Source organism: Ambystoma mexicanum, chromosome 2q, assembly GCF_040938575.1.
Source record: "Ambystoma mexicanum isolate Mex_15411 chromosome 2q, UKY_AmexF1_1, whole genome shotgun sequence".
In the NCBI taxonomy this organism is placed as follows: Eukaryota; Metazoa; Chordata; class Amphibia; order Caudata; family Ambystomatidae; genus Ambystoma; species Ambystoma mexicanum.
Genome location: NC_090924.1, coordinates 169,679,263 through 169,704,259, shown reverse-complemented (window position 1 = coordinate 169,704,259; position 24,997 = coordinate 169,679,263).

Here is a 24,997-nt window from a genome sequence, read left to right as displayed (position 1 = left end):
GACAACAAACTCACTGAACATGAGTCTGTTGCTGGGACCTTCATCACAGAGGAACAGATCCAAGGCATGGGAGAGCTACCTGATTACGACGCATTGTCCAGTGAGTGCCCATGCATGTGTGTGTAATCCATGTGTATGTTGTTTGGGTGACGGGTTCTGATTGAGTGCCAGGTGAGGGTGTGTACTCCTGAGTGTTATGGGTCACCCATTTGCTTCCTCCAATACATTCACGTGCCTTTGATTTGGGTATGACAGTATTCCTTCTGCCCACAGTAGCCAATTAGCCCCACATTACTGCTGTTGCACTTGAACTATCATCTTGCAACAACATTGTTCTGATTTTTTCTGTGTTCATTCAGGCTGAATGTTTAGATTATCCCATTTTTCATATGCTTTTTTCATCCCTAATGCCACATATGTGACATGCTTCTGTCATTGTTTACACCCCACATTGTGCCACTTTAGTTACCTGGTTATGTGAATGATTAAACCATTCAGGGCGAGGGAGTATTGGCCTGCTGAAATTTATTTTTAGGGCCTGTTTGTATGTGGAACATGATAGTTGTTTCCTGTCATGTTGAAGTGACCAACCATTGATGTGTACATCTGCCTACAATCACTGTCTAATTGTACACTGGATGTGTTGCAGTGTGCGGCACATGCATATTTTGCAACACTATTCTGCATTAATCTTCTCATCATGTCCATGTGACATGGATGTGTGACAGTACTCATTCACTGACCTATCGCTGTAGTTGTCTAATTTACCATGGCTATGCTACAAGACATCTGTGTGCTGGCATGTGTCATGTATGTGTATTGGACATGCCACTCACAGGCTGATGTGTGATGCCAGTGATACACGACATGCTGCAAATGTGTTGCTTTTCCATCTTGGTGTCCTCATTGTCTGCCTTTTTGACTCCCCTTCAAAATCATTGACAGTGCATGCATGCCAGGGTTATAGTCATGTGGGACATGTGTAAACCATGTACAGGATCTCTGTTTTGTCAGGCCTATGTGTGTGCTATGGTGCTCATGCCTGTTTCCATTTCTTGTATTTCATGTTTTTGCAGGTGACGATGCACTTGATGCTGGTGAGGTTCAGGAGATGGTGCAGACCCAGGAGGATTCTCAGCCACGACAAGGCACCAGTGGGGGACGTGGTGTGGTGGTGGGTGAAAACATTTTGGTACTGCAGACCATACTGTCGAGGGGTGCCTCTGGGTGCAGCTCCCCAGACCTCTATTCAGGTGCTGAGTCGGATGATGAGACTTATGTGCTGTCGCAGGTCAGTGCTTCTGGCAGGGATTCTGTTCTGTCCAACCCACCTGCACCAGGGGTAGAACCCTCTATGGGGATGTCAGTGTTGGTAGGTCTGCCTTTGGCGGTTACGGATGCAGGGTCACACTCCACAGCATCTGATCCTGTTCCTGGGCCAGCAGATCAGAGGGGGAATGCAGTCCTGCAGCCTCAGGCAGTGCCAGCACAGCAAGGTGCAGACCGCCTTGCCCCAAACAGGTGTGGTGCCCGCCGACGCGGTGGGCGTGCGCCACCAGGCAATACTGTATGGGAAAACTCGATGTACGGTATGGCAACCCAACAGGCAGCATCAGTAGAAATGATGGCTCAGGCAATGGAGAGGATGGCCACTTCCATTATCCCCCCTGAAAGGCAGATAGAGCAACAACAGTAGGCAACAGACTCCATTTGCCAATCACACAGGGAAGACATGTTGGCGTCCAACAGGGACCGACGGCGGCACTGGAGACTCTGCGCGAATCCATATCAATAGAGTCACAGGGCCACAGGGAAGCCCTGAGGGTGGAAATCCATAACCTCAAGCAGAGTCTGCTTGAACTTGTATCTTCCCGAAATGTTAGGGCAGAACAGCAGCTGGAGCAGCTCACATGTTCTCTCTCAGCTGAGTTGCAGGCAACACATGAGGAGATCCGGGCATCCTGCGAGGCCATGCATGCAGAAGTGCAGGCAACCCGTGATGTGCTGCATGGGGATCTCTGCACTTTAATCTTCCAGAATCAGACCTTCCAGACCCGCATGCTTGCTGCCATGGAGGACCATACCAAGGCTTTGCGTGGGCTGCCTCCCATAGTGCCACCACCTCCTGATGCAGCAGCAGAGGGTGAAGAGAGCGACAACAGTTCTCCCACAATGGCATAGCCGTGCAGGCCATGAGCCCATGGAGGTATTTTTTTTTCGCAACATCCACGCATGTGGGTGTTGGTGTGCACCCTGTCCTCAAACCTCCTGGGTGCCCCCCCTTTCCCCCACATGGCCATTTTTGATTATTTTTGTTGTGTGTTTTTTTACAGTGTGTTGCCTTGTGTGGCTCCCGTGGGCATCCACTGTATTCCGGCTGGGCACATGCAGGCTTGTCCTGAGTTTGGGTTAGATGCTTGGGTTCGTGACACACACACACCCCTCCTGCTTCCCGTTTCCATGGGCTTGCAAAGGGTGTGACCAAGTGACAGTGACTTACACAATGACATTGGGCTCCCATGAGCTGTGTGGGCAGTCTGTAGTCAATACTGTGTGTACATCCCTAGTGGGTATTGTTGTTGTATTTTACACTGCATGGTGTATTGATATGTGCTTTTGCATCCATGGCTTCCTCCTAATTTGCAGGTTCCTTCCTCATGTCTTCACAAGGCCTTCTCCTTTGCAGATGGAGTTCATGTTGTATGCAGCACACTGACACATTTGCATGGCAGCAACAATCTACAGTTGGAAGGGGTCGATGTGCTGGCTTATTCAGGTTGTAAGACTACCACTACTTTGACTTAGTACTGTCATATTTTTGCAATGTTTCATTATGTGTTGCTGTATTGTGTTGGTGGTAAGTATTTGTTCATGTGTGCTGTTTGTTATTGATTACTGGGAGCATATTGTCTGTGGGCAGTTTCCATTTGGGACAGTGCACTTTGTGACACTTGTGTCAGGTGTTGTGCATTGCTTTGTTTGCTTTCACATTGCATGACATGCCATGGTGTGTTGGGTGGCGGAGATGGGGAGGGGTTGGGTGACATGGCACTATTTTCATGTTGTATTTTGCAAGGGGGTAGTCATTCATGCAGCATATATGTGTGTTTTTTTGTGACACAGCATTGGTTGTCTTTCGGCAGGTAGGGATGCACACAATGTAACAATTCCAGGTGACCAATCTCAGGCTGGTATGGTTGTGACAGTTGACTGTCCCTTATGTCATCATCATTGATTGTCAGCTGGTATGTGCCAGGGATGTGTGCACTCCACAGGGGTGTGATTTTAGTTGAGGTAATTAGCCACCAGCTGTGTACGGGCTGCCTCACCACGTGCCCTTTCCCCTCCCATGCGCAGCGGCCGTGCTTGTGGTTGGGGATCTGGGGACACCACCAGGTCCACCGGCAGGCCCCGGCGTGTTGCAACGTTGTCCAGGACACATGCTGCCACTATGATCCTGCACACTACTGGGGGCTCATATAGCAGCTGCCCACCAGAGCAGTCAAGGGAGCGAAAGCGTGACTTGAGCACACCGAATGTGTGCTCCACTATGACCCGGGTTGCAATATGGGCTGTGTTGTATCTTACCTCGGGTGGTGGGGTTCCGAATTGGCGTCATCATGTGGGTGCTCAGTGGGTAGGCACTCTCCCCTGGGGAGGTGATGATGGGTATCATTAATGGGGTTGTGACATTACTCAGTATCTGACATGCATGCATCTGCAGGGGCATTTATACTCACCAAGCAGCCATGTATCGCCATGCTGCCCAGCTTCTAGGTCCCGGTTTAGGGTTGACATTCTGTAAATGAAACTGTCATGGGTGGACCCTGGATAGTTGGCATATACTGAGGTGATTCCTTTGGCATCACATACTACCTGCATGTTGATGGAATGCCAGTGCTTGCGGTTTCTGTAGATGTGCTCAGTTGCCCTGGGAGGATGTAGAGCCACATGGGTGCAGTCAATGGCATCTAGCACTTTGGGGAAGTGTGCCACCCCGTAAAAATCCTGGATGACAGCCTGCCTTTCTGTAGGTGTTCTGGGAAGGTATATGTGCCTGCGGGCTGATGGGCGTGCAGTCATGATGGCCAACACCTGGTGCAGGCAGCATGACTGTGTGGCCTGTGAGACCCCTCCCACTATGGCATTTGTCCGCTGAAATGAACCAGTGGCCAAGAAGTGCAGTACATTGAGCACCTTTTCCAAGGGGCTCAGTGCTTGGGAGCACAGGGTGGGTGATGTGAGGTCAACCTCCCACTCACTCACCAGGTCGAGTATTATGTGAGGTGGAAACCTGTACCTCCCATACACCTGGTCATCATGCATCCCAAAAAGGCTGGTTCTGGGTGGAAAAATTCTGGGCCTGACTATCCTCCTCCTCCTGCGGTATGGCACGACCACTGCTGCGAGGAACGGTATATTCATCTTGGTGTTTTAGCTTGTTTGTTGTTTGCGCGCACTTTTATGCTGCGCGGGTCCACGTACACCTGCTTCCTGCTGGCGTATGTGTTTCCGGATTAGCACGTCTTTTTTGGCGCATGCGTTAGCCCCGTTCGATTCCATGAATACGTGTCGGAGGCATGCATGTGGGCGTTCCGCACATTTGCCTCCTGTACTTCCCCGTGACGCCCACATTTTCACTCGTTGTTCCCCATTCCACGTGTTACGCCCCGTGTTACGCCTACTTTTGGTGTGTGCGCTTCGCCATGTGCGCTTTCGCTGTGCGCGTAGCGCGCTCTGTTTGAAGACGTGTGCGCCAGCGTGCGCCACACAGGATTTTAGCGCACATCCATGGTTTTACACGCGTACAGACTTCCATGAATCGCTGTGCGCGGGTTTCGCTGTGATTTTCGCACTTGCGCTGCGATTCGCACGCTTCCGCATGCTTGCGCGGGAATTTTCAGCGCACATTAATTCCATGAATTGGCCTCTTGGTCATTACTGGATGAAGGAGCCTTCAACCAAAAGTCAGAAATAGATAATGATATTGCAGCACTTTCCTGACACTCGCTTTTCAGTTTTACTTTCGAAAGTCAAAATTCAGGCATCAAAGAGATTTTCTATCTTAAAAGTATGGTCTCTTCATTTTATAATGTAAAGAATAGCCTCAAGCAAGATGTGCATGTTCAATACTGCTTAATAACAAATGTGATGGGTTAGCAGTATCAACTCGCCAAAAGGGTTTCATGTATGAATTTCGATTTTTGAAATCGGAGTCTGCTTTCTGTGGAACTGAATAATGCAGCCATTCCCATATTAAACATATGTTATTCTAATAATAGTAATGCCACGGAAGTCTACTCCTATGTCAACTTTTCTGGCAAAGCCTCAATGTTTAATTTGAGTTTCGGCATATATGGGGGTGCTTTTGTGCAACCTATAGAAACAGTAGCAGCGTTGTGGAGAAAGGAGCATGTTATTTTACGAAGCAAATACATCAAGCAGTTAATTGTTGCTTTGTACGTGTCCCCACCCATGTCGTCACCATTCAACTTGCCCATTGGTTGTGGACGTTACAACAGAACATGGGGAGCACCTGCCATTTCCTCCCTTTGCTGTCTTTCAGTATTTGGCAACTGCAAGAGCTATGTGGCCAAGGTTTGCCTGTTGTTAACTGAATCGTTTGCGAGTCTGTTTGTGTGTGTTGGGATGCGAGACACAGTGTTTGTGGCAAGGAGTGAGAGGGTGTGAAAGGGTGATTTAGGAGCGTGAATGCTCCCCATAACAGAACATTCTCACAAACATGGGAGAAATGTGTGGGTGAAAGGTGGAGGGCGACTGGGGGAGTAGTTCCAAGAGAAGTTGGGGGGAGTCAAATCCAACGAAAACTGCATTTTATGCCCATTCAAAGCCGCTCCAAATCAGACTTTTTTGGATATGGCCTTCAAAGTGCCAGATTTTCACAAAGAACCAATTTTGTGGGATTACATAGATTACATTTTCAGAGAAATTATTAATGGTCATTTAACCACACCAATCTGAATATTCAAATGATCACGTTCTCTCTCTGTGCATTATATATGGTACCCTTAAACTGTAACTTAAACTACGGCCATAACAAAGGATAACAAAGTATTACCCAAATTCACCTTTTACAATTGACCTTTTGCACAATTGACCTAATTATAGTGGTCCTAATTGACCGTCTGCACAATTGACCTTTATATTATTTTAGTTATTTTATATGTGTATTGGGTTGGTTTTGGATTATAAATAATATAAGGGGATTGGGTGGAGGGTTGCGGGGGTTTTTGGATTGAGTGGGGGGTTTTGGGGGGTTTCCCCCACAGATATGTCCTAATTGACCTTCTAAATTAGGTCAATTCTCCTGAGGTCAATTCTCCCGAGGTCAATTGTGAAAAGGCCAATTAGTATACAACCGATTACAATGCACTCTGTTCAAAGTAGTCTCATATATATATATATATATATATATATATATATATATATATATATATATTACACGGCCTGCGGTAGCGGCCGTGTAGTTATGGTTAAGTTCCTGTTGCTAAACCCATAGGAATAGCACTTTTGGGCGACTTAAAACTTCGCTTCCCCTGGATGAATCCTCACCAAACCTTGCAAAAAAGTACATGGCCCGCTTTGAATTTTATTGGCAAGTTTGATGAGGTTTCATCGGGGGGGGGGGGAGTTATAGGGAGATCTCACATTTTTCTCCATTGACTGAATGAAAATAACTCTGCTCACGCCTACAGTCCAAACCGCTGGATGGATTTTCACCTGCGGTAGCGGCCGTGTAGTTATGTTTCAGTTGCTCAACTCATAGGAAGAGCACTTTTTGGATAGCTTATAATATTGCTCCCCCTGGACAAGTCCTTGCCAAACTTGGCAAAAAAAGTATATGGCCTGCTCTGAATTCTATTGGCAAAGTTGGTGAGGTTTTGTTAAGGGGGGACCAAGTTGTAGGGTGGACCCCAAACATTTTTTCTTTCCATAGACACAATGGAAAAGAATTTGCTCACGCCTACAGTCCAAACCGCTGGACGGATTTTCACAAAATTTGCGGCAGGAGCAGCGGCTTGGTCCCAGAAGTGTGCTTTTGTAAATTTGGTGGCGATCCGTTCAGTAGCTTTTTTAAAACAGACAAAATATAGGTCCCCAAAATTAGTGATATCTGGGTCTGCTTCGTGGACCCATGGCCCGGAGCGCCAATTGATGGCTACGGACAGCCAACGCGCCCGCTGATTGGCTGGGGGGAAGCGTGATGTGCATCATATATTTCCGACACGCCCGCCATGTTGTATCTGTGGATATCTGTGGATAGTGGAGTGGGGAACAGGAATGGGAAACATGTTTTGAGGCATTTGGTGTTGGGAAGAGGGGCTGGGAAGGGTGGGGGAGTGAAAGATGGTTGACATGATGTATTTGTTTGGGTGGAAGAAGACCGTGTTGTGCCCCCTGCAGTTTTCGGTAGGGTAGGGGAGTGAAATGTAGATGATATGATGATGTTTGCATAGGTTATATTATGCTGTAATGGTTGTAGCCTGCCCTTAGACTGTGGGGTGCATGAGAGTCTGCCCACTGGGTGCAAGCACGGTAATAGTATGTGTACAGAAGTGGTAGTGCCTCAGGTGCCTGGATTATGTGTGTGGGTTGTGCTCACTGGCCAGATTCTTGGGTGCATAGCCGTATTATGCTGTGGTGGTTGTGGCCTGCCCCTAGACTCTTGGGTGCATGGCTATAGACCATGCACCCAAGAGTCTGCCCACTGGTTGCAAGTACTGCAATAGTATATGTGCAGAAGTGGACAGGTCCTCTGGCGGCTGCCTGAAAAGTGTGGGTTGCGCCCACTGGCCAAATTCTTGGGTGCATGACTGTATTATGCTGTAGTGGTTGTGGCCAGCCACTAGCTGCCTCGTGTGTGTGGGTTGTGGATACTGGCCAGATTCCTGGGTGCAAGGTTGTATTTTGCTGTGGTGGTTGTGGTCTGTCCACTGGTTGAAAGTAATGCATTAGTATGTGCACAGAAGTCAACAGGGCCTCTGGTAGCTGGCTTATGTGTGGGGGGGGTGGCACTGGCCAGATTTTTGGGTGCATGGCTGCTGGATTATGTGTGGGCTGTGGGCACTGGCCAGATTCTTGGGTGCATGGCTGTATTATGCTGTGATATTTGTGGCCTGCTCCTTGAGTTTCGAGTGCATGAGAATCTGCCCACTGGTTGCAAGAAGAGTAATAGTATGTGTACAGAAGTGGGCAGGGCCTCTGTCGGTTTGTCTTGTGTGTGTGGGTTGCGGACACTGGCTAGAATCTTAGGTGAATGGCTGTATTATGCTGAGATGTTTGTGGCCTGCTCCTAGACTTTTGGGTGCAAGAAGAGTAATAGCATGGGCACAGAAGTGGACAGGACCTCGGGTGCCTGGATTATGTGTGTGGGTTGTGGCGACTGGCCAGATTGCTAGGTGCATGGCGGTATTATGCTGTGGTGGTTGTGATCAGACCCTAAACTCTCGGGTGCATGGCCGAATGTGCACACTGGCATAAGCATTGCACAAACATGTGTTTAGAAATGCAATGTGCCCATTACAAAGAAGCACAACACCAATAAGCGTATACTCACTGTACATATTGCTGAGGCACTGCATACTTTTTGGAACACACTGACAGAATACCATTGAAGTGCAAAAAGCACATTTCAATATTGTGGCACTACTGCCACTTATTTTCTTTGTTGCATGTTGAAATGCAGGAGAAATCTTTGTTTCATTGTGAGAAAAAAACACAACATGTCAGGGAAGGTAATTCATAATGTCGTATCATACACAATTTCAGATATTCATGTACTTTGTGGACCCTTATAATTAGTACCTTACAAGTACTATGCTTCCAACAAGTGTACGCGCAATGTGCTCAGTTCCTGTGTTTGGTTGCATAATCATTGGGTCTGTGGGAAAATAAATTTGATGATACGTGTCACACTATGTTTCATTGAAGTGTGCAGTAATTACAGGAATGTTTAAGGTGCATATCTATGTGGTTCTGCTGTTACAAGCAGGCACTGTTGCAGTAGGAGGTATTGAAATGGTCTATGTGTTGTGATTTTTGGAAGTGGTGGTGGTATGGTTGCAGTTAGATATCAGTTGGCATATTCTAACTGTTTATCCCTTTCCACTTTTTAACACTATGTTTATGCACTTTGAATCTTGTTGCTGTTTTGTAAGTACTGTAATATGGAAAACTAATATTGCAGTATTGTGGGGCCAGTTAGATACCTTTTGGCGTATTCTAACTGTTGATAGTTTCACAGAACTTGAGGGTATCTTTTGAAGCAGTTTCATTCTTGAAGGTGGACGTTAGCAGTTTGACTGCTGGAAGTAACATTGTAGTACTGTGGGTGTACTGACATACCAATTGGTGTATTCTGCCTGTTGATACTTTATGAGTCTTGAGGGCCTCTTCAGAAGAAGTTTCATTTTTCCAAGTGGATTTTAACTTTTGTAGCAATTGTGTAGGGTATGTTTTGAAGCACTTTCTTTCCTGTTGGCGGATTTTAAGTTGTCCACTGTTTCCAAGTGACATTGTAGTATTATGGGTGCAGTTAGATGGCAGTTGCCATATTCATTGAAGTGGTATGGGCACGTTTAGAGAGCAGTTGGCTTACTTTAACAGTTGCTATTTTTACACGTTAATGAGGACAGTTTGTAAACCCTCGTACTCAATACTAAGTACTATGGGTGAAACAATATTAGTGCATGTTTTCCACAGATGTTGTTTCTGTGTGTATAATCATTGGGTCATTGGGGAGAAAACTGTACAGCAGCACAACTGATGTACTCATAGGTCAGTTGGTGTATGCTGAGTTTTTTCAGTTTACAGGGTAGAAGGATATTCTAACTTTGCAGTTACATACCTGTTGGCGGCTATCGGTCAGTAGGCTATGGTAATTCTATAGGTCAGTGATTACATTTTGGTTTCAGAAATGTCTTACATTTGCTGGTAATCTCTGCTTCAGAGTAATGGATGTATCATTGCATTCAAACCACCCACACATCTTTTAAATGTATGCAGTATTGTGACCTGCGCTGTCTGAATGCCAGCAAGACGGAGATCCTCCTCATCTGCACACCTTCACCATCCTTTCCCCTCACTCTGTGGCCGGCCTCCCTTGGCCCTCCTCCTACCCCAACCTGTGAGGCTAAGAACCTCGGGGTCATCTTTGACTCCACCCTTTCCTTCTCCGCCCACATCTCTGAGGTCTCTAAAAAGTCAAATTTCCGACTGCACCTCCTCAGAGGTACTCTGCCTTTCCTCTCCTTCACCCAGAAGATCATGTTATCCCAAGCTCTGGTTCTCTCTAGCTTGGACTATTGTAACAGCCTCTTTCTAAATCTACCTGCCTCTACTCTCTGCCCTCTGCAACTAATCCTGAACAGGACTGCAAGACTTGTCCTTGGCCTCAAGCCCTGGGATCGTATCTCTCCAGCTCTGAAATCCCTCCACTGGCTCCCAGTGGATGCAAGGATTCAATTCGAAACCCTCTGCATTGTCCACAAGGCTTTTTGGGGCCTGGGTCTAAAATACCTTCAGCTATTCCTCTGCAAATACCTCCCCTCTCGAGCTCTTCGCTCCTCTACCTCCAACTCCCTCAGGGTCAGTCATTTTTCAAACAAACAAGCTGGGGGTAGATATCTGTCCTCGTCTGGGGCCTCCCTCTGGAACAGCCTCTCTGCCACTCTAAAACTTGAGGAGAACCATCTCCGGTTCCAGAAGCACCTCAAGACCTTCCTCTTTTCTTTTGCCTTTGCTCCCCTCTCCCCTGCTGATCTGTTCTCTCTTGGCACTGTGCACCTGGCCACCCTCTGCCCTTCGGGCCCACCTTGCACTGGAGTCCGTATCTGTACCCATACAGCCCCCCTTTTTCTTCCTGCACTTATCAGACCTACCCTGTCTGCTGCCTTAAACCTAGCACTTGCAAATTGCTGGCTGCATTACCACTGTTTGTTGCCTTTATTATTTATTTATTGTTATTTATCTTCCTCCTCTGCTTCGCACTTTCCACTTCTCCCTCCTTCCATGCACTTTTCCCCTCCCCCTCTCCCATGCACTTGTGCGTTTTCAATGTCACTGGGCCTAGTAAAATCGCTGTTTTGGTCTCCCCTGTTCCCCTCCCTTGCCTTGTCGCGCTCTGAAACAAATAAAATATCAATCAGTCAATCAATCAACTGTGCCGTCCAAGTAAATGTTTTCCACAATTGGTGACAATTGCAACAGAATATTGATTGCTACATTTGCATAGCAATTTACACCAGTTGTGTTGGAAAACTTGAATGGACCTGACAGTTCTGTGTTTGAGTCATTTGCTGGAGTTCCACTTGTTTTTTTTAAGACATGATTCTCTTTGGTTGTCCTGTTGGATGCACATTTGTGGTTTGACTACATTGTTTGTGGTTGTGCTATTTGATGGAGTAGCAACTGTTTTAAATTTCTTTGGTGGTACTGTTGGGAGATCTCTTTTAAGTTATGTTCACTTTCATTTTCTTTTAACAAGTTTTCCTTTTGGGGAACAGGGTACATATCGAGATGGGGTGTGTAGAGTGCACATAGTCTATTGTACTCTACGATACAATGAATGCCAGCTTTGACTTTGTTTGCATCAAAATTGACCAGAAATAGTCCTTCAAGTGTACATAGCCATGACAGTGCCACGTAACTCATGCATGGGCCTGCACCATTTCTTTGACACTTCTATTTTTAAACTGTGAAAGGTGAATCTGAAAAGAGTGTTTTTTTGTGTATTTTGTTGTTTTATATTTTTTGGGGTATTTTTTAACATGACACACATTGAAGGGAAGGGAAGGGAAGGAAGGGTAGGGAAGGGGCACCAACCACAGGGACGAAGAGGAAGGTGGAGAGAGGAAGGTGTTGTGTGGGCCTCATGGAGGCTTTCCCTTGTGCTCTCAGACCGTAGCCCTGAAAGCACTCCGGAATTGCTCACCCCTGCAGAGTACCACATTGCAGTACAGACACAATACAGTGACCTTTGAAAGGTAAGGTCTACTGCGGTGCATATGAATTGTGAGGCTGGCTCAGGGATCCGCTGTCCCACAGGAGTGTCCCTTGTGGTGACAGGAGCAGATGCCGAAGATGCTGCAGAGGAACTAAACCTACTACCATGTTTGAAGGAGACGACCCTCCGAACTGCTGCCTCGTGGCTTGACCTCAGGTGTCGCAGCATGGAGGTGGTGCCGTAGCTGTAAAGTCCAGGCTTGCTGCAACTGAATTACCTAGTGCAGAAAACCTTGTTTGCACGTGCCTTGCACATGCCTTGGCTACCCCCTCCAACAGTGGTAAACAGAAACCACAGCCAAGACTCACATTGGAAGCTGGTAGTGGGGACTTCCACTACTTCATCCTCTTCATCTTCTTGTTCCCCCTCAACATCACCATGACTTGCACTTTTATTTATTCTATTTATTTTGACTGTTGATCCTATGTACTGCACTGCCCCTTTTCCCTGCACTTTTCCCCTTCCCCTTTCCCCTGCACTTGCACAATCTCAATGTCACCTGGCCTAATAAGATTGCTGTCTCTGTCTTCCATCTGTTCCCTCTCCCTTGCCTCGTCACGCCTTGAAACACTTGTGTAAAGGCATGTTATAAATGCCATATCATATTTCATATCATGCCTGTTCCCCTCCCCACGCCCTCCAAAAGATGTTGTTGGTGGTGGTGGGGGTGATGATGAGGAGCCAGCAGCAGCAGAAGCAGCAGCGGATGCCATTCTTCAGGAAAGTACAGTTCAGCAAACCAGGAAACCGCAAGCAGCAGCAATCTGACTCAGTGCTCTGTCCTGGGTAACCAAAAACAGAATGAGGAGCAGCGCTGGGGCGTGGCCTTTTATAAGGGTGCTGGGGAGAGCTCTGCAAACAGTTGCACGGTTTGCGAACAGTTGCATGCTCCGTGAACACTTTAAACCCCAAACTGGGCTCAAAAAGTAGCAAAAATCTCTAGATCGCCAGGGGCATTGTCTATATTGTAGTAGTCTACAATAAAATACAATACAGAGTTGCTGAGAGTCAACACAGTTAGTCGGTAGTTACTCAAATTCCAGGTGTGGCTACAAGTGTGGGTTGCAGAGAGGGAACCTAGGGGAGGTGCCTACTCAGGTGAGTCTTTGGAGATGAGCCAAAGATTGGTTACTTTCCTGAATTTGTAGAAAGACTGGTCAGCTTTTAAGGAGGTTGGAAGTGAGTTCCACAGTTGAGCAACCATTACTGGGAAGCTGCTGTGCCCTGCTTTTTTAGTTTGTACCTGGGCACTTTTAGGAAGCCTGAACGTTTGTAGATCTGGTTTGTCTGGTGGAGTGGTTTTAGGAGAAATATCCGATAAGGTAGGAGGGGGCTGAATAGTTGAGGCATTTGTAGGTTAGGCAATCTGTTTTTAGATGTATTCTCTCAGTGATTGAAAGCCAGTTGTTGTCTCTTCTGATCCCAGGGATGTGTTGGCTTCTGCAGATGCCCAAGGCAGCTCTAAGTGCATTATTCTGTAAGATCTGTAGTTCGTTGGTGATGTATTTACTGGCACCTAGGTATAAAGCATTGCATTAGTCAATTGTAGCCAGTGCTAATGCTCTGGCCAACGTGATGCAGCTTTTAGTGGAAAGAAAGGGTTTGCACACGTGAACGAGCTTGCAGGTGTACACTGTAGCTGAGGCTGTAGCACTGACCTGTTTGTGCAGATTTAGAGAGCAGTCTAGGTAAAGACCTAGAGTTTCTACCTCTTTGTCCACCTTAATGTCGTTCCCATCAATGTTAAAGAATAGGTATTGATTCCTCTTTTATTTCTGATTGGCAGGTGTGGCAAGGAGGAGTAACTCAGTCTTCTCATCATTCAGGCATAGGCCATGTGTGGCAATCCAGGCCTGAATGACGAGATAGATTTTGTTGATGAGATCTAGGTCTATATCGTAATCGCCTGTCAGAGGTATGAGGATCTGGGTGTCAGCTGCATAGTTGGTATAGTTGGCACTCAGATTGTCTAGATCATCAAACAATGGTTTGGTGAACGCATTATACATGGTAGGCGATACGCAGGATCCCTGAGTGACTCCACAAGAGATGGGGATGGGATCTGCAGCTGATGATGCTGAGAAGACTCTCATGGATCTTTTGCTAAGGAAGGATTCAATCCAAGCTGTTGCTTCTGCTGAGAAATGGCATCTGAGGATAGGTGATAACCAATCACCTTGTGGTCGACAAGCTTGAAAGCGGCTGACAAGTCCAACAGGAGCAAGAGTGCTGATTTTTGTTTGTCTTTCAGAACGTTGATCTGGATCTTCAGATCAATCAAGGATGTTTCAGTGCCATGTTGGGTCTGAAGCCAGATTGATGGAGTCCCAAAAGTTGATTAGTTTCTAAATCTGATTGAATTTGATTGTAGGCAGCTTTATCAATGATCTTTAGTACAAAAGGAACTGTAGTAATTGGGCCTAAAATTGGTGGGGATATTGGGGTCCAGGGATGGTTTCTTTAGTAGTGGGTGAACCCAATATTTTTTTCGTTAGTGGGGACAGTGCAGATAAGGAAGGAGGCATTGATTAGCTTGGTAAGAAAGGGGCAAGGAGGCCGGGATCCTGCAGCATGGTCTGCATCAGGTAAGTGCACCCAAGCACATCCATAATGAGCCTGGCGCCTATGGCGCCAGGACTGATGTCTTTTATGAGCCTGGCGCCATGGGCGCCAGGACACTGTCCAAAGGGCCCCTATATGGGGTTGCTGGGTCCTTCCTTGGGGACTGGATGTCCGCTTTCGGGGACGCAGGGCTTGAACCGGCTCCCCGGGAGCAGGCATCATGACAGCACTCCCCCCCAAGGCCCCTCCCAAGGTTGTTCCCTCCGGGGGTTTTTGTTTGTCTGGGAAGAGTCTGTGGAATTTCCTGACTAATCGAGGTGCATGCACATGGTCGCTGGGTTCCCACAACCTCTCCTGAGGTCCGTACCCCTTCCAATCAATTAGGTAGAACAGTTTTGACCTAAACATTTTTGAGTCTAAAATGTTCTTCACTTCGAATTCGGGCTCCCCATCTATTAGAATAGGTTCTGGAGGTTTGAGTAGTCAGGTTCCGGGTACCACTGGTTTCAGAAGTGACACATGAAAAACAGGGTGAATTTGCATACTAGCTGGTAAATCAAGTTTAACAGCCACTGGGTTAATTATTGCCGTAATAGAATAAGGTCCCAGATATTTTGGGTTAAAAGTTCGAGGCCCTTTGAGTGGTAAATGTCTGGTAGCTAACCACCCTTGATCCCCAATCTGATACAGAGGTGCTTCACTCCGATGTAGATCAGCATTCTCCTTGTATTTTCTCTTGGCTTGTTGTAAATGCGTAGTTGCCTCTTTGAAGGCTTGGGTAATTGTAGAATGCAGATGTTCTACTGCAGGCATTCCGAGGTTCTGAGGTGAGTCAAGGTTTGAGGTTCGAGGGTGATGCCCAAACAAAGTATAAAAAGGACTGTGGCCAGTTCCAGAGTGTACCGAATTATTATAAGCGTATTCGGCTATCCAAAGAATGTCTTTCCAGTTGCTTTCAGATTGTTGTAACATACACCGTAAGTATTGCTCAAGGGTCTGATTTGTCCTCTCGGTCTGACCATCGGTCTGAGGGTGGTGACTGGTCGATAATCTTACGTCGATATGCGCCATTTGACAACATTTGCGCCAGAAGTGGGAAATGAATTGGCTTCCCCGGTCAGAGATTAGTATAGATGGGAATCCATGTAGCCGAACAATATTTTCGAGGAATTCTTTGGCTAGGACAGAAGCTGAAGGTAAACCTTTCAAAGGAATAAAGTGGGCCATTTTGGAAAACAAATCCACAATTTCCAGAATAGTATTGTACCCCGAACAAGGAGGCAGGTCCGTAACAAAATCCATTGATAGGGTGTGCCAGGGTGCTGGCGGTATGTCTAGAGGTTGAAGGAGACCGGCTGGTCTTTTCTTTTGACTTTTATTTTGGGCGCAAACACCACAGGACATCACAAAAGATTTAACATCTTTTCGCCAAGAGGGCCACCAAAATTGTCCTTTCACCTTTTCCTCTGTCTTGGCAATACTGGGGTGTCCCTCTATTAATGAATCATGATAACCGGAAATAACTAGTTTGTGTAATTCCTTATGTGGCAGGAATAAGCGTCCTTGAAAATAAGGTAAACCATTATCTTTGGTAAAGTCTGATCCCTTTTGTATCCAATCCTGTAAGGTTGTAGGGTCCAGGAGTTGTTTCACTCTGGCTTGAATGTCTTCAAGCGTCTGTAACAAAGTCATGCCTAGAATCCTCTGTTCGGGAATTATTGGTACTGGTTCTGAGTTTGTATCAGATTCTCCCATTCCAATTCGGGTAAGGCATCTGCTTTGCCATTCTTGCAGCCAGGTCGATAGGTAATCACAAAATCAAATTCAGCGAAAAACAAAGCCCATCGGAGCTGCCGTGATGACTGAGCCTTGGCGGTTTTCAAATACTGTAAATTCCGGTGATCAGTGATCACTGTGATGGTATGTCGAGCGCCAAGCAGATAATGCTGCCAGGCTTTAAAAGCGGACTTAATGGCTAACAGTTCTTTGTCCGTGATTGCATAATTAACCTCGGGTGCCGAGAATTTTCTGGACCAAAATGCTATGGGATGCAGTTGGTTGGTTTCGGGATCTCTTTGGGACAGGACAGCTCCCATGGCTAGGCTGGATGCGTCAGTCTCGATGACATAAGGGAGATCTGGACGCGGGTGTTTCAATATAGGTGCAGAGGTAAACTTAGCTTTTAATTCCTGAAAGGCCTGCTCGGCTTCTTCAGACCATTCAAAACGTTTATTTTTCCTCAAGAGTGCAGTAATGGGTTGTACCACGCGTGAAAATTCCGGGATAAACCTGCGATAGAAATTGGCAAATCCGAGCATGCTTTGAACCCCTTTTACAGAGCTAGGTGATGGCCATTTGAGGATGGCATCCACTTTTCTTGAGTCCATTCGGACTCCTTTGGGTGTCAGGATGAAACCTAGAAACTCGACTTCTGTGGTATGGAAAACACATTTCTCCAATTTAGCAAATAGTTTGTGTTGCCGCAGTTTTTCAAGTACTGCCCTGATGTGTTTTCTGTGATCAGATTCCGAAGAGGAGTACACCAGAATGTCATCGATATATACGACAACACAAAAATCGATGAGTTCCCGAAGGACATAATTCATGAAGTATTGGAAGGCAGCCGGCGCGTTACACAATCCGAAAGGCATCACCTGGTACTCGAATAATCCATATTTAGTACGGAAGGCAGTTTTCCATTCGTCGCCTTCTTTAACTCATACCAGATGATAAGCCCCCCAGAGATCTAACTTGGTGTATATGCATGCGTCCTTCACCTGGTCAAGGAGTTCAGTGATCAGAGGCAGAGGATAACGGTTTTTAACTGTTATCTGGTTCAATGCGCGGTAATCGATACAAGTTCTAAGGTCGCCTTCTTTTTTGGGCACGAAGAACAAAGCCGAGGATGCCGGGGACTTTTTAAGGGGCGAATAAAACCATTAGCTAGGAATTGATCCAAATATTGTCTCAAATGCAGATTCTCAGGTTCGGTAAGGGCATAAATCCTGCTACAAGGGGGTTGTGCACCGGGCACCAGATCGATTTGGCAATCGTACGATCTGTGAGGAGGTAACGTGTTGGCCTGTTCCTTTTGCAAGACGTCCTGAAAGTCTTGGTATTCCGGAGGTAGTTGCATGGAGGCAGAGGTTACAAATGCTAGATTAATCTTCAGGTTTTCTGGGTAGCAGGTTTGTGTACAATCCGGGAAGGTTATTCTCTTAGCTCGCCAATCATTTTGAGGATTATGTGTCTCTAACCAAGGGATTCCAAGAATAACCTGAAACTGTGGAGCCTTGATTACATCAAACACAACACCCTCCCGATGGCCATCAGGACCAACAAGAGTCACCTCAGTAGTAGAATGTGTTACCGGTCCAGAGGCAATTTCAGTTCCATCGACTGTGGTGATGACATCTTTGCTGGTTTTAGGACGGAGAGGGAGGTTTATCCTAGAGACCAATTCACGATCCACATAGTTTCCAATAGCCCCACTATCGATGTATGCCTTTATTGCATGCAACCGCTTAGGCTGTTCTGGATCTACGAGAACCATTGGTACAATGAAATGCGAGGTCTGAGAGTTAGTTTTCAAGCTCGGCAAGCGGACCCCTATACTTGTTGGGCGGAGTCGTTTCCCGAAACAGAGTCTTCATGGTTTTTATCAGCGGCTCCTACCGCCTTTCGGGGCGGTTTTGCCAGGCAATCTCGTAGAAAGTGTCCAGAATTCCCACAATAAAGACATCATTTTAACTGTCGCCTCCTTTCACGTTCCTTTTGAGTTAAGGGTCCTTTAACCCCTACAATTTGCATAGGCTCAGAGACATCGACTCCCTTGGGATTAGCATGGGTCTTGACCAACACCCGGGTCTCAAACCTGGACCGATCTGCTTTTCTGTTTTGAAGTCTGTGATCCAATTGGACCACTAAGTCTATATACTCTGTGCATTCTTAGGGCGGATTTACAACTTGGGCCAAGACATCTTTAAGTTCTCCGCGTAGGCCTGGATAAAACAACATGACTCTTTTATCTTCTGGCCATCCCGTTTCCACAATTAGTCTATTAAAGGTTGCAATATAGGATAAGAGGTCCTGATTGCCCTGTCGCAGGGATAGAAGTTCGTCATCCAGAGCCTGCCCCTGAGAGTGTCGAGCAAATAACCTTTCCATGCTTGCTTGAAACTTTTGAAAATCACGGAGAATCGGGTCATCTTGAGTAACCAGTGGAACTGACCAATCGGCAGCGCAGCCGCTGAGATATGACAATACAAAGGCTACCTTGGTCTGATCATTAGGGAAGGCCCCAGGTCTGCATAGGAAGTGCAAACGACACTGATTCATGAATACGGCGAATCGTTTGGGGTCCCCAGCAAAGCGTTCGGGTGGGGCCAGCGGCATGTTTCCAGGTAGATTAATCTGCACAGGGTTACTGGAAACCACAGGAGCGGGGTTCCCTCCGGAACCGGGTAGAGGAGTTTGCCCAGCTTGACCTTGCAAAAGCTGTCTGGCCAGGTCATCAGTTCTTTCCTTTGATATTATTAATTCCCTCCTGAGGGCATTAGTCTCTTGACGAGCGGCATGTACTTCGGCCCGTAATTCCCCCAGTAATTGGGCCAACTGATCAGTCTCAGAACTTTCCATAGCGCCTGGGTGGGAATTTGTAGGAAGGCTTCGCTTTCTGTAACGCTCACCTGACTCCCACGGAGGCGCTGGCCTGGTTCGCGCTGCTGTGACCTCTTCTAAGGTGATGCGCAGGGTTCGGAAGACGGACTGGACCGGGCCCCCAAATCTGGCTTGTCTGGCGCGCAGAAGTATCCTTCTGTAGGCGAAAATAAGGGATTAACTGTCTGCGGGGTAATGCAATCAGCCTCCCACTTTCCCCTCTCACCCTCCTCAAAACCCTTCTGTGATTCCTCGTAGCGTCTCACCTTAGGGTCTGGAAGGACGAGCTCTCCATCCTGCTTCTGATGCAGGGGCTCGTTGGTATCCAGTTACTTCACTGGATTTTCGGATTGGTGAGAACCAAACTTGCTTGGCTTCCAGGTAAGTTTTTTGATAAGAGGTTCCCCTTGTGTCCATGCATTAATGTACTAATGCTAGTGTCTTTTTCCCCATAGGGGCCGGGATACGGAATGCCGGGGAACAGGCACCGACCCGAGATGAGAGGTGAAATCCTTGTACAAATCAGGTAAGTCTTTAATGAGCGTTTTTTTGGTAATGTCTTTTCATTCGCTCATTAACGTTGATGTCTCTTTTTCCCCTTAGGGACCGGGGTCCGGAAATGCCAGGATGCGGCGCGGACCCGAAATGAAGAGGGAATGAATCAACAGGTAAGTCTTAACATGGAGATTTAGCTTTCCTTATTCCCTTCTCTCTCTCACCTTTTGTTCTGGTCTTTTTCTCCCTAGGCGCTGGGGCGTGACTGCGAATCCGGATGATCGCTGCTGAACATGGAGGCGCCCAGTAAAGGAGAGTGGAATGCGGCGCTGCAGCGATTGACGCGATGAGCTTTTAAATAAAAGTCTTCCTTTTCAGGATTGTCGGCGAGATGTCTCCGGGATGTGGATTTAGCAGGTAAGGACTTTTCCTTCTTCTGTTCTCTTCTTCTCTTCCTTTGCAGGTGATCCAGCATGCTGGCAGGCGTGGCAGAAGTCAGGATGCAGGAGCAGACACGATGAGCATCCAGCTGCTAGATGCAGAACAACGCGAAGCACGTGTGGCTGTTCGGGTGGGGTTTAAATAGCCTTGGAAGAAGTTCCAGGTATGTATCCTTCCTCCAATCAGGTATGTATCCTTCCCCGACCACGCCCGGATGGTAAATTAGTCCCACAGGTAAAGTAGTTCCTTTTAGGCCTCAAGGAGGCCGGGATCCTGCAGCATGGTCTGCATCAGGTAAGTGCACCCAAGCACATCCATAATGAGCCTGGCGCCTATGGCGCCAGGACTGATGTCTTTTATGAGCCTGGCGCCATAGGGGCCAGGACACTGTCCAAAGGGCCCCCATATGGGGCTGCTGGGTCCTTCCTTGGGGACTGGATGTCCACTTTCGGGGATGCAGGGCTTGAACCGGCTCCCCGGGAGCGGGCATCATGACATCTTGCTGCTTCCTGTATGACAGATGCTGGACATGTATCACCTTGACAGTTGGAAGGTTTGAGTGAGGCTATGATATTTTGCACTTCAAGAATAGACACTGCCGTGAATTTGAAGCAGTGGAATGGTTTGGGTGAAGTAGGGCTGTGCTTCAGGAGATTAGCTTGGGGTGGGAGATTACTTTTTTTGATGGTTATTTTATTTTGGAGATAGGTGATTTTGTTAGATAATGCATCTTGAATTTTAGTGCACAATGATTTGTTCTTGGTACAGTTATCAGTTGGAGGGGTTGGGGTTTCGAGTTCTCTTAGAATAGTAAAGCGTTCTCTTGTGTTAGAGCTCCTTTCGTTGTAAGTGTTCCATTTAGCTAACAGAAGTTACCTGAAGTTTTTTGGAGGATAGCTTTATTGGTAGTAGAGTTTTTTTTCCAGATTAATTTGCATTTCCTTTTTTCATTTCTTAGGGCTTTAAGTTTAGGCATAAACCACCTACTTTGGTGTGCTGTAGGCTTACTTTTACACATTTCTAAAGGTGTGATGTTGTCTAGTGCAGTGGTAATAGTTTTGTTATAAAGGTCCACCAGTTCACCTTGGTCAGAAGTGGTGAGTGAAGGGCTAAGTAATGGTTGGAGAAAAGGTTTGAGATTATCCACAGTGATATTCTTTTTATTCCTAGTCAGAATGGGTGGAGCAGTGGGGATCTCTCTTTTGAGAGGTGAGCAATCTTGGGGATTAAATGAGAGTAGGGAGTGATCAGTCCAGTGTAGTGATTCAGTGGAAATGATGTTAGTCACACAGTTAAGGTCAGCAATCCAGTCTAGGATTCTGCCTTTTTCATGTGTAGGGAGGTGGGCTCTCTGGGTGAGGCCTAGGTCAGCCAGGGAGTTGGCCATAACCATTGCAGGTAGGTCGTTAGGATCATTAAAGCCAAGATTGAAATCGCCTAATATGAGGATTTGAGATGATGGCTTAGTGTTGGTGGAAAGGAGTGAGATAATTTGTTCCTCAAAAGAGGGTCTATAGAGCAGATGCATGGTTATGGTACGTGAGTAGGAGAGCAGAAGTTTGACAGTCAGTAATTTGCAAGATTCAATAGGGGTCTGTGATGCCATTCTGAGACCTAGTGAGGCTTTGGCGATAAAGGCGATACCGTCTCCTCTGGCCGATTCTCTATCGGCTTTAAGGACTGTGTAGTTGTCAGACGTAGCAATGAGGAGAGATGGGCCTGCTGCTGCATGTAACCATGTCTCTGTGATTGCTAAGAAATCCAATTATTTTTCTAAGATTAGGTCGGCAATGTCGGCTGCGGGGTTCAGCAACGATCTATATATATATGATCCTGCTGTCTCACTGTTGAGAATACTAATGCTTTGGCAGGAGAATTCAGGTTTGGTCTGGCTACAAAGTAAGTTTCACAAAACTATATTTTGGTTAAATTCACAAATTGTCTACATTTCTCCTAGCTTCTCAGTGATGATTATCTGGTGTCTGGTGTTCCTCTATCAATTACTGGCAGATGCATTGTCTTTAAGATGACAATGGGCCTCATTCCAAGGTTGGAGGTAGTCATGGCGCTATTAGCGCCATGACTACCTCCAATACCGGTACCGATTCTGCCCTCGTTCAATGGGGACTTACGGTTTAGTCCGACCTTTGTGGGACCGGTAAGTCCCCATTGAAAAAGCCATTCCCCATTCCAATTTCAGCCCCCTTAGGGCTCAATGGGAAGGCGCTAATAACGGTACCGCAAATTGCGGTACCGTTATTAGCTCTGAAGTCCCTCAACGGCCCCCGTCCATAACGCCTGGCATTAAGGAAGGGACCCGCTAAGGGACCTCGGAATAGGGCGCAAAGGGATTACCGGCACTGATGTCCTAAACGGTGCCCGCTATCCCTTTGCGCCCACCTCGTAATGACGCCCAATGTTCTTCAAGCATTTGTCTCTCAAATTCAATTGGCTACTACAAACTTTACCTGCAGTTATAAACAAACATGAATAGCAAGAAGACTTTTCAAACAGGTCTGTGAAAAGGAAGTTTATCACTTCTGGATTTTCATGGATATTATCGATCGGAAATGGGTGAATGACCATTATCATTCATATCAGATGAGTAAAAATGGAACAGATAATTTTTTACTCATTGAACCTAAGTATCGTTCAAAGTACCTAACGTCCCTGAGAATCTCGCTTTTCCAAAAAAGTATGTATAAGCTATTGAATGCTCTTATATATATCTGGCAGGGTATCTGCTTCCTCTGGGATTTCTACTAACTCTTTTTACATGCTCAATTGTAGATGAACTTTTCCTGGCCAGAACTCTTTCAGGATCCGAACACTCAATATTAGCATACCCAGGAAATAACAGGTAGATGAGACAGTACGATGGGATCCACAATTAAATGTTTTGTGCATTCTCAAGACAGCAATGCATTTCATCCCACTAACCCTTTAAATATGTTAATAAACATGACCACCTCTTCCTACATACCATCCTGGAGTTTGCATGTTTGTATAACACATATATGTGTTTATTAACAGCCCTAGACTGAATTTGTTTCTCTAAAACAAACCACAACATCTAGGTAAAAAAATCAGTAATTAGTCATATTGATGGACTATACATATATATCTCTTGGCTATAATAGTGTCTCTAAAAATGCATTACACTAAAGCATATTCTGCTTAAAATCAAGGTAGGTTTTTGCAAAATCTTTAATTCAGTGCAGAGAAAATTGTTTCCTGCGGCCTAATGGGAAGTAAAGACCAGTGTACAACATGCAAATCATAAGCAGATACCACCACATGCTTCTATACAGCCCACAAAGCTCCTTCCAACTCCTAGCTCCCCTGCACTGGAACTCCCTACCTCTTCCAATCCACTCTTCCCCCACCTTCTCCTCATTCCGCACCTCCCTTAAACATCTCCTTCTCCACTCCCCTCTTTCAAACTCCTTCCCCTTCCTGCCTCCCCTCCCTCCCTCTCTTTCCCCTTTACCATTTCCCTCCCCTCCCCACCTCCCCACTCTCTCCCTTTCCCTTCCCTCCTCCTACCCCTCACCTATCCCCACCCCACCTAGTCCTACTCCACTATTCTCCCTATCTCCCTTCAGTTAATTGCTCTTCTTGCTGTTTTATTGACTGATTCATATTGTAACTTCGCTTCTACTGTTATATTGTTTACGTTTATGTTTTATGTATTAAGTTGTTCACTTGTACAGCGCTTTGGTGTAAAGCGCTTTATAAATCAATAAATACAAATACAAATACAAATGCCCTTTTTTTGGGATAAAAAACAGACTGAAATTTGAAAAAACTGCACGGTCAGTTTGGTACTCTTACCCATTACAATAGTTTTGATACAATGCTATTGTAGATATATTGGTGTTTAACATAATCATAATTGAAAGCCTTATTGTTACTCATGGCTAGCTCTATTCTATGGCACAAACTATCTCCCAATGGCGTCCAGAGGTTTGAGAATAGCTTGTTTTTTGAAAGATTTATCTATACACAGCAATGCAGGCTCTCAACTACCAAACGGTTCTGAGGAACTCGGCAGTCTTACAGGGATAATGATCATGCATTGAGAGGTTAATTCCTGTATCTAGTTTCATTTGCTGGTCTTTATTTTTTGTGTGTGCAACAGCTAATTTATGTTTTCTGGTCACTTTAATTCTCATGGTTCAAAAAAGTGTGCTGAACCTTTGTTTTCTGGCAGACGGTTCCCCATCAGCTGATCCAGAGTTGCACGTGTGCTGAGAGCTGACATTCTTTGTACTGTTAGAAGACTTAGGAAGACTGTCCAGGGGTTTAGCAGAAGCAGGCTCACTCACACACACCCGCCCACGTGCGCAGCGAGCCTGTCATCATGTCGTCAGTGTCCTTCCCAGACAGTACTAAGCTGTAGCTGAGAGAGGGATTTAAGAGGGATTTTAATTCCAAGATGAAGGCCAGGCCTGTTAAAGGCTTTTTGCTTGCACCCATGAAGCATGAAATAAGTGCAGGTAAAGCCAGGACAGACAACGGATCCCAGCCCAGAACAAATCTTAGAATTAATTTGAAAATACTCTTAGCAACCATAGCCCATTGCGAGGAGGCAGAGCGCGATTAAACCCAGAATCCCCAGTCATTTGGTTGGATAGTTGGAGAAGGCTGTGACTTGCAAGTGGATAGCGTTGGAGAGTAGTACCAGGGCTATTGAGGAGGTTCTAGAGGTGAGGAGGAAGATGTAACATCAGGAAATGAAGGTGGTAATAAGGAAGATGATGTAACATCAGGAGGGCGGGATGCTATAGAGGAGGAAATAATACAATCAGAAGG